Source organism: Amblyomma mixtum, chromosome 3 (assembly GCF_055824585.1).
Source record: "Amblyomma mixtum isolate Tamu chromosome 3, ASM5582458v1, whole genome shotgun sequence".
Lineage (NCBI taxonomy): Eukaryota > Metazoa > Arthropoda > Arachnida > Ixodida > Ixodidae > Amblyomma > Amblyomma mixtum.
This window is the reverse complement of record NC_143014.1, coordinates 342,847,630-342,857,231: the sequence shown is the minus strand read 5'-3', so window position 1 is coordinate 342,857,231 and position 9,602 is coordinate 342,847,630. Positions and strand designations below refer to the sequence as shown.

At 42.3% G+C, this 9,602-nt stretch overlaps 1 pseudogene; it reads left to right on the top strand.

Moving 5' to 3' along the window:
• The first annotated feature begins 286 nt into the window (after positions 1 to 286).
• LOC149356172 (uncharacterized) lies at positions 287 to 9,154 on the top strand (annotated as a pseudogene).
• The last annotated feature ends 448 nt before the right edge of the window (positions 9,155 to 9,602 follow it).

Genomic DNA, 9,602 nt, shown 5'->3' with positions numbered 1-9,602 from the left:
AAAAAAAGCTAAGTACCGAAAACGTTTGCGGCGCCGCCGACGCACACGATTGGACAGTGCCCACTTCCGGTTGGGAACTGGTTCCGTTCCGCCATGTTCTTCCTAAGTCGTCCGGCTGCATAGTTTGACGGCGCTTGCACGCTACTCGTATAGTTGTGCTGGCGACGGACATTCAGCAGAGGTGACTTTTTTATATTTGTCGCTGTGTGCTGGAAGTAACTTTCGCTGTGCGCTGGAAGTAACTTGAGTTTTTCGGGCAAATTTTTGTGCCTGAGCAGCAGCCGAAATGCCGGGTTGTTGCGCCTTCGGGTGCTCAACCCAGTCAGGAAAAGCGCTGGCATTGTTTTCAGTGCCGCTTGCAAAAAACGACATTGCGCGACAGAAAGCGTGGCTCCACAGGATTGGGAGAAAAATCGGTGAAGGTACTGGTTGGTGTTTGCTACCGTCCGCCTGATTCAGATCATTCATTCGTTTCTAAACTCCATAGCAGTATTACTTCAGCTATGCAAATATGCCCAACTGAACTCATTTACCTGGTTGGTGACTTCAATTTTCCGCAGATAGATTGGTCACATTTGTCGTCATCTTGCCGCGCCTCAACAGAACTTATCAACATTATGTTAGATTTTAATTTCTTTCAGGTGATTAACCAACCTACTCGCGGTTCAAACATTTTAGATTTAGCTTTCTGCAATGCGCCCGAAACGATTAACGAAGTATTGCTCCTTGACGGTTTTAGTGACCATAAGCTCATTCATCTACGACTTAATGTCCCATTAGCGTTTCAAGGTCTTACATCCAGGAAAATTCGCGATTACAATAGAGCTAATTATAGAGATATGAATATTGCACTTAACGATTTTTTTATTCAAACGTTCTTGCCCTCATTTGCGGACAGGTATGTCGATCAGAACTGGGTACTTTATAAGATCATGATGTCCAATCTAGTTTACAAATATGTTCCCTTGGTTTCAATTTCAAACGACAAATCTAATCCATGGTTCACTAGGTCTCTTCGTCGTCATCGAAACAAAATAAAGCGTTTGTACAGAAAGGCTCGGTTGGTATCTACATCGGATGCTTGGAAAAAATACAACGATTGTCTGAAATCTTACTGTTCGGCCCTCCGGGCATCAAAGAAAAAATATTTTTCCCATGACCTACCCGCCCTCCTAAAACCTAATCCCAAAAAGTTCTGGCGCGAGATATCTCCCGACAGTACTAACAACCAATTTCCATTATGCAACGACGATCACGTGCAGCTTTCGGAGAGTGAATGTCCCCAAGCATTTAACAAATACTTTGCGTCAGTGTTCACTCGGGAAGATCATTCCAACATACCTATTGTTCCTGATCATGATTACCAATTCATGGCCCCTATTACCATTAACACTGAAGGTATCGCTCGTCTCATTGCAAATCTTAAGGTTTCCTCATCAGCAGGTGTTGACAACATAAATTCTAAAATATTGAAAAACACCGTATCGATCTCCAGTGAAATTCTATGCCTCATCTATCAGCAATCATTATCATCCGGTTTACTTCCTACAGATTGGAAAATTGCTAAGATCGTTCCGGTGTTCAAAAGTGGAAACAGAAATTCACCGGAAAACTACCGCCCCATTTCTCTAACCTGCATTTGCTGTAAATTACTCGAGCATGTTATCGCTTCCCACATTTACTGCCATCTGGAACTTAATTCTTTCTTTTTTCCTAATCAGCACGGCTTCCGGAAAGGTTTTTCTTGTGACACCCAACTGCTAGAATTTACGACTGACTTGCATTTCAACATGGATGCTAACCTTCAAACTGACTGTATCTTTTTAGATTTTGCTAAAGCCTTCGACCGTGTTGCACATTCCCGCTTGTTCTCAAAATTGTCTGCTCTGTGCCTAGATTCTTTAACATTGTCATGGCTACGTAACTTTCATTTCGCCAGCAGTTCACTACAGTTAACAATTTCATCTCCCCACTCAGTGATGTAGAGTCTGGCGTACCCCAAGGCAGTGTTCTTGGTCCCTTATTGTTTCTAATATACATTAACGACTTGCCAACAGACATATCTTCTTCTATATGACTCTTTGCTGACGACTGCATCATTTACCGGCCCATTAATTCTATGCATGATCACCTTGCCCTCCAAACTGACCTGAACTTAATTTCAAATTGGTGTAGTAAATGGCAAATGATGCTCAACTCATCGAAATGCAAGGTAATCTCTTTCACCCGCAAGCGTACTAATTCTAATTTCTCGTACTCCATTGAAGGTACCGCAGTGTCTCGGGCATCATCTTATAAGTATCTAGGAATTCACCTCACGGATAATCTTTCATGGGCCACACACATTCAATCCATCTGTGCCAAAGCTTCAAGATCATTTGGGTACCTGCGCCGGAACTTGCGAAACGCCCCTAATAACGTGAGAAAAGTCGCTTACTTAACAATCGTGCGTCCTCAACTAGAATTTGCCTCACCTATGTGGTCCCCTTATCAAAATTACCTGATCAACATGCTTGAATCCGTACAAAATAGAGCCGCTCATTTCATCACACAAAAGTACCACCCCCAGTCCAGTATCACTAAGATTAAACTTGATATCTCCCTCGAACCATTACATATTCGTCGCTCCATCGCTCTTTTATGCTTACTTCATAAATATCGTCATAGCACCAGGCCATCTCCCTTGCCCCTCGAAGAGCCTTCACGCATTTCACGCCGCCTACATAATCAGTATAGCATTAAACGCATTTACGGAAGAACCTTAGCATTCAATTCATCTGCACTTCCACGTGCCATTATTCTTTGGAATGATCTTCCCAACTGTATCGCATCTATCGGCAACCACGAATCATTTCAAGACCAGCTGCACAAACATTTTCTTTAACGACATAGTGTCTTGTTTCAGGTTGTTCTGTTTCCTTGGTTCCCTTTTCTTCTCGTTGGTATTTTACAAAGTTTTGGTTTCTTGTGCAATTTCAACCATTTGCATGTTTTTTATGGCTACTGCTTTTTCTTTTCATGTGTATTGGGCACATGCGATGCATTCTTGCTACTAATTTAATTTTTGTTGCTCGCGGTGATGTATGTCTTTTAGTTACGTTTTGCCCTGTATATTTATAATTGTGTTTAATTTTTGCATTGTATCACGCGTTGTTTTTAATTTATTCTTCCTACTTGCTTAATCTATTGTTTTTGCCCCCTTACTCAATGCCCTTCTGGGCCCTGTAAGGTATTTTGAATAAATAAATAAATAAAAAATTTCAAGCCGACGAAGTCAAGCAAGCTATGTGAGGTAAGTTCAATTCCGGCTTTCTATCGTTGAGATTCGATGCTCTAGTAGCAAACTTCGGCTGGTGTGTAAGAATTGGTAAAGCTCCCAGCTCGCACTGTGTTTGCCGATTGTTTGATTATGCGCTGCTGTCCACCTTTGTCATTTCGTAAACATGCATGTCAGTGCAAGTATGCACGCGTATTTCAGCCTACAGCCCCACTCCGGCACCCACTGCAGCTGGTCCATTGAGATTAAGTAGCCAAAACCTTTTAGCTCAGTAATGCGCACTGAAACCGTTGCCTCTTGCGAAGTGTTCTGCTGTACGCCCAGCCAATTCTTTAACAGTATAGCGCGACTGTCAACCAGCCTGCTTGTCAGCGCCTGATGACGGCGCAGAGCGGCAAAATGAGCGAGAATCTGTTCATCTGAAACTAATGCGCTTATTCTCGCTTGATTCGCGCTCTGCGCCGTCGGCTGGTCGACGGTTGCGCGATACTGCTAAAAAATTGGCGGTGTGTACATAACTTGCGCTCCAATTAGATGAATTTACATGTGTTCGCTCTCGCGCATAGCATGTGTGAATTATTGGAGTGTTAGCTGCGCAAGTGCTCTACGTGCCAAAAGTTTGTGTGACGCGGGCGCAAAGGAATTTTATTGCTGTGCGAAACCAATGGCCAGTCTCAGCGTCCACTGCCCATAATATTCCTTTCATTATATTCCCGCCATACAAATAATCCGAAAGGCAGCACCGTAATTATTTCGTGCCTACCAGCCACCCGCAGACATCAGCTTCCCAATCTGTCCTAGAAACCCATCAAGGGACTTCAGTGTGTTCACCTGCACAGCTGGGTTTTTGTATTTTTCATTTTCATATATATTACTAATACGACTGCCCTTCTTTACAGCTCCATTATACTGAAGACCAATTCGAGCCCATAATTCTGAGGAAGCTTGGCATAAAGAAACTGAAATGCACTGCTGTCCCATCAATATTCTCTCACCGGCCAGCAAAGCTGCCCTGCAAACCACCACATCCTCGTGGTACTGTCCACGCCTCGGGTAAGTGGGGCCTCATTGTTAAGCGTTTTGAAAAATGACACCTAGCATGTTACCGAATTTCTTCATTTTTTTATTCTGACTTCTGCATTACCTTATTGACTAAGGCCAACATTACATAAGACCTAAACTAGACTGCACTGTTTGTTGCCGACACACAGCTATTCCTGCTGCTTGTTCTTCAGGGCCATCTGCTGAAGGCGTGCCAAATGCATCAGGTGAGAGAGCTGTGCATTATCAGTGTCCCGTCAAAACACTTTTAGTTCAATGCTTCATTCCTTAATGAGTCTATAGTTTTATGTGAATGCCCAAACTTAGAAGTGCATTTTGCCTTTCCTTGTAGCACTGGAAAACATTCCCAGCTGTTCTGAGCTAGGCTCTACAGCTGAGCGTGCTCCTGAACCTCCATCATATGTTCTACCTTCCCTGCAGTCATGCTCAGAAGGTATGCCATTCTTTATGTCAGTATCAACTTCATGCTATACAGGGGGTTTTGTATTGAAAATAATGTTTGTTGAACTTGAATTCACTAGAAAACAGCAAAGAATATCGGTCTTGCACTGGTTTATAATTAGCTGTCATTACTGGTCTTCAGCAGAAAGACACTATTGACCAGGGCGGAGAGTTTAAATCTGGCACTCTAAATCTTTCACCGTATCGTGTTGTGTGCTTTTTCCAAAGTTATAACACTAGCTTCTGCATACATGAAGAGACAGCCTTGGTGATGACATGTTTTTTTCTTTTGTATAGAGGGAAACACATCACAGGAGGCTCCATGTGGCTTTGAGAATTCAAGCATTTATGCCCTGGCTGTGCAGCGTGTTATAATTGAGCATCCCAGGAAGACAGTACTGATCTGTACATCTGAAAACGCAACATTTACAGTCGAGAAGTCTTCGTCACAAATGCAAGGTACATACTTATTACATTTAGTGTGCATTTCCTCACATGGGAAGACTCAGCAATGGGTAGAAGAGTCATAACTTGCTACTATTTGCAGATACAGTCAGCTGTTCTCTTCTGAAATTCCAGAAGAAACCTGCCATGAGTAAGCGCATTTTCCTCGGTCGGCCATTCTTCTCAGTTATCAGTAGTGGATGTGCCTGCTTTGCAGCGTAAGATAACTGCATAGTGCTATTTTCTTCACAGAAACCAGCTCTATTCTACCACCACAACTGCTAACCCCAAATGGCTGCAATTTATTTCTACTTTGCAGAAACTGACATTCACACGGGACCTAGTGACAAGCAGGCATGTGATGGTAGAGAAGAAGAGATGCCTAGCGCTGGTGCATGCGTGCAGAACTGCATCAGTCAGCCACCAAGCAAGAGGCGACGTATGGATGCCCCTGGCAGCACAACAATGGCGTCCATGGCTATTTGTTCCTGCACACTTGGTTAGTGTTGATGAGTTTTGTTAAAATTAAATCTGCAATGTAGAGCCCTTGCCATGTGGCTCATGCAGTCAAGCTGTCTGTGCATCAATATGAAAAACATTTAATGACCTTCACAGGACCCACTCAAATATCAATTCCACAGCAATGTGTTGCAAGTAATGTTTGTCTTTTTACATAATGATCTTTGAATTTACATGAAATATAACCCTTTGACACCCAGGATTTCACATTGCTCCATGAGCTGACAACTTCCATTGTAATTGTCAGTGTATAACGAAGCAATAATATGGCACTAAAAATTGGGTAAATTCGCAACTGTACAATAAGACGATACTACTGGGGTGTTTTTTTTTGTTCCAGTCACGCTCAGAAGCCAATGCTGTACTGTGTTGATCACAATATTCAGCTTCCTTTTTACCCTCTTTTGATGTGACAGGAATAATATATTTATAGCTGTACAATGTTGTATTTTAACATTCATTTGCTGCTCAAATTTATTACCACTCTGTAATAGTTGGCCAACCTTCCTCATTCATGTTTCTTAATAAAAAAGTGAGACGTGCCGTCTCTTTCTACGTTATGAAGTTCAGAGGAGCTATTCTCAGAACAGATGTGAAAGATTTCAAATGAGGTAATATTGAAGAAGAATGTTCAGTTGTCATTCGTGTGAAATGTTGGGCTTTAAAGCATTAATGGCTGTTGTCAGATGATGCTGACCCTCAGGTTGAAAGTGTGCAGAAGGAGATGGAGACCTTGAAAAGAAAGCTTGCTGGATGTCAAAAGCGAGCAAGAACACTGGAAAGACAGAACCAGAAACTTGTGAAAGGTAATATCATTCCAATGGAGACATTAATATCAGTACACAAAAAAGGAAGGAGATTGCTAAAGGAATACAAAAGTTTTCCTTGCATGTTTTCTTCTTTCAAATGATGCATCAGACATTCGTATACACGAATCACAGTGTAACATTTGCATACGGCCGATAAATAATTTGATTGAATTCCTTGTTGATGCTGTTGCGGTTTCATCTTGCTGAACGATGGCTGTGGCATGTAGTTGACCTTTAGATCACATAAGGCACAAAAAAGCAGGAATATATTGCTGACATATCATTTGTTGTCATTCCAGCTCCTGAAGCAAGCTGGTATGAGTGTTGTAGGGAATTGAAATTATGTAGCAGTGTTTATATCGCAGGTTTTTTCGTACCTCACTCAACCTAAAGGTCAACTACACGTCACAGCCATCGTTCGGTTCATAAAACCAAAATAACATCAGAGTAAAAATTCGGCTATAAATTATTTAATGGTCGTAGGTGAACACCACACGATGTTCCATCTATTCTAATATATAACCCATGATTTGCAGGAAGCATGCTACCAAAATTAGGCGTCTATAGTCCTTTAATACCACAGCATGTCTCCTGCATGGAAAACCTTCACTGATACACTCAGGTCTGTACTTAAAGAAGTGAAAATTCATATGTGGTAATTTTTACAGCTGCCTTGATTATTTCATATCTGTTCGAAGTGAGTTGTCCATATAAATGCCTGTTATCCATTCTACTCTGGTGTCGAAACAAAGCTTTGCTGTCTATTTAATGCGTGTACAGTGTTGAATAATAAATGAGCAGGCAGGTTAGCAAGGCTAAGGTGGAATATCATGCAGTAGCACTAGTTACTGTGGGCACCTAAGGTCCATATGCGCTGAAGGCATTTGACTTAGCCCTAGACCTAAAGTTGTTTGCCCTGAAAGCACTTTTACTTTGAAGGACTTCGCCTAGGTGAAGTCATGACACGTGTGCACACCTAGCAGGTTGCCCACAACCCAGTGGGAAGGTGGGCCGCCTCATAAAGCCCAAAATCAGAAAATGTGCCTAGTAGTGCTGTCACACTAAAAGCAGAATGTTTTTATTATTTTGTACATTCACATTTGATCTCAAATGGCAGTGATGGAAGCTGATGGTGAAAATTGCCAGTGCAGGTCATGCGATTTTTGTTTCAAGCCCTCTTTGAGCATCCATCTGTATAGATACACCTCCGACTTTGCTGTGCCTTATATTCCCAATTATTGTCCTGTAGACATGCAGGCATCAGCAAATACTTCAATCAAGACCAGCTTCGAAGCCTCCAGATGAGCACGATGCAAGGCTCAACATGGAGCAACGATACTGTGGTGAAGGCATTGAAACTGAGGTTGGCTTGTGGATCGCGGGGCTACGATGTTGTACGGGAACTGGCCAGCCCGCTTCCCACAGAACGGACTTTACAACGAAGGATCGAAAGCTTCAAATTCAAGCCTGGGATCCTTGTGGAAATGATGGACCTGCTGAAAATAAAGGTTGGCAAACAAAAAAAAATTGTTTACAGAGAATGTTCACTAGCTCAAAGGTGTATGTATACCTTATATGAAAGTAGATTAGGGGACGAAAAAGAGGGGCTTGTTATCACATTTATGATGGAAGCCAACAGTTACCAAAACGAAGGAGCATAGTGGGATATATATTTTTTAATAATTTGTGATGTTCATCAATGGAAGGTCAATAAGGTGATTACTTTTTTATTTTTGAAAAGATAATTGATTACAAACCAGAATAAAAAACAAGCACATGCCACTGGTGGGATCCAAACCAGTCATACTAAGCGTACTACTTCCGCCACTACACATGAATTCCCCCGAAAGCAGAAGATTAGACAGCCATTGCCGTAGCCCAGTTGGCAGAGCACTGGACGTGGAATTCGAAGATTGTGGGTTCAGATCACACTGGCAACGTGTTTTTTTCTTTTGCTTTGTAATCAGTGATATTTAAAAAATAACCATTTTATTGACCTCCCTTTGATGAACACCACCAATTCCAAAAAAAGAACATCCCCTATGCTCCTTGGTTTCGATGACTGCTGGCTTCCGTCATTATTTAAAAGTAGTCTTTTATTGTAGCCATGCGCAGAAAATGTGTATATGGGTTCTAGTACCCTTTCTTTGTTCAGTGAGTGGCTTTCTAGACATTCTTCCTATTGTTACTTTTCAGATCGGTCTTCTTTCTGAGGAAGAGAGGCATGCCGTACTCATGATTGATGAGCTCCAAATCACCAAAGGTCTGTCTGGATTTCGACCCATTGACCGGCCGGATCATCGGTGCGCCATCAGTTCCATTTGCGAATGGTACAGTTCCTGAAGACTGTGTGGCAACACATGGCCTTGTAATGATGCTTGGAGGGCTGTCAACACGATGGAAGCAGACAGTCGCATATGAATTTACTGAAAACAGCTTTCATGCTCCTACCATCAAAATGAAGATTGAAGCTGTGATAGCAGCATGTGAAAACATCTGCATAAAAGTGCATGCCATTGTTGGCGACATGGACCCTGCAACCAGGCACTATGGCGGTTTTGCCTTTCAGTGGGCAAATGCACTCAGCGGAAGTGTTATATAAATCATCCGCAGGATACTGCACGGCGCCTGTATTTCATGGCAGATGTGCCTCATCTGCTGAAAAACTTGAGAATCATCTCACAAGAGGCCAGAACATATATCTACCAGATGAAATTGTTGAGGCCAACAAACTTCCTACAAATGAAGTATGTCGCAAACCCATAGAAGAGCTGATAGAGCTTGAATCAGGGGCTGATTTTAAAGCAGCGCCAAGACTCAAAAAAGCATGCATCAGTCCAGGCCACTTTGACAAGATGAAAGTGGCGCCAGCATACACCTTCTTCCATCATGGTACTGCTGCAGCGCTCCGGTATCATGTGGAAATGGGGCACTTAGATGAGACAGCAGTCACAACTGCTTGGTTTGTTGACCAAATGGAAAAGTGGTTTGGTTTCATGACATCCAGAACAAAAAAGAAAGCCTTACTACACAGGAGACCAGATGGCATC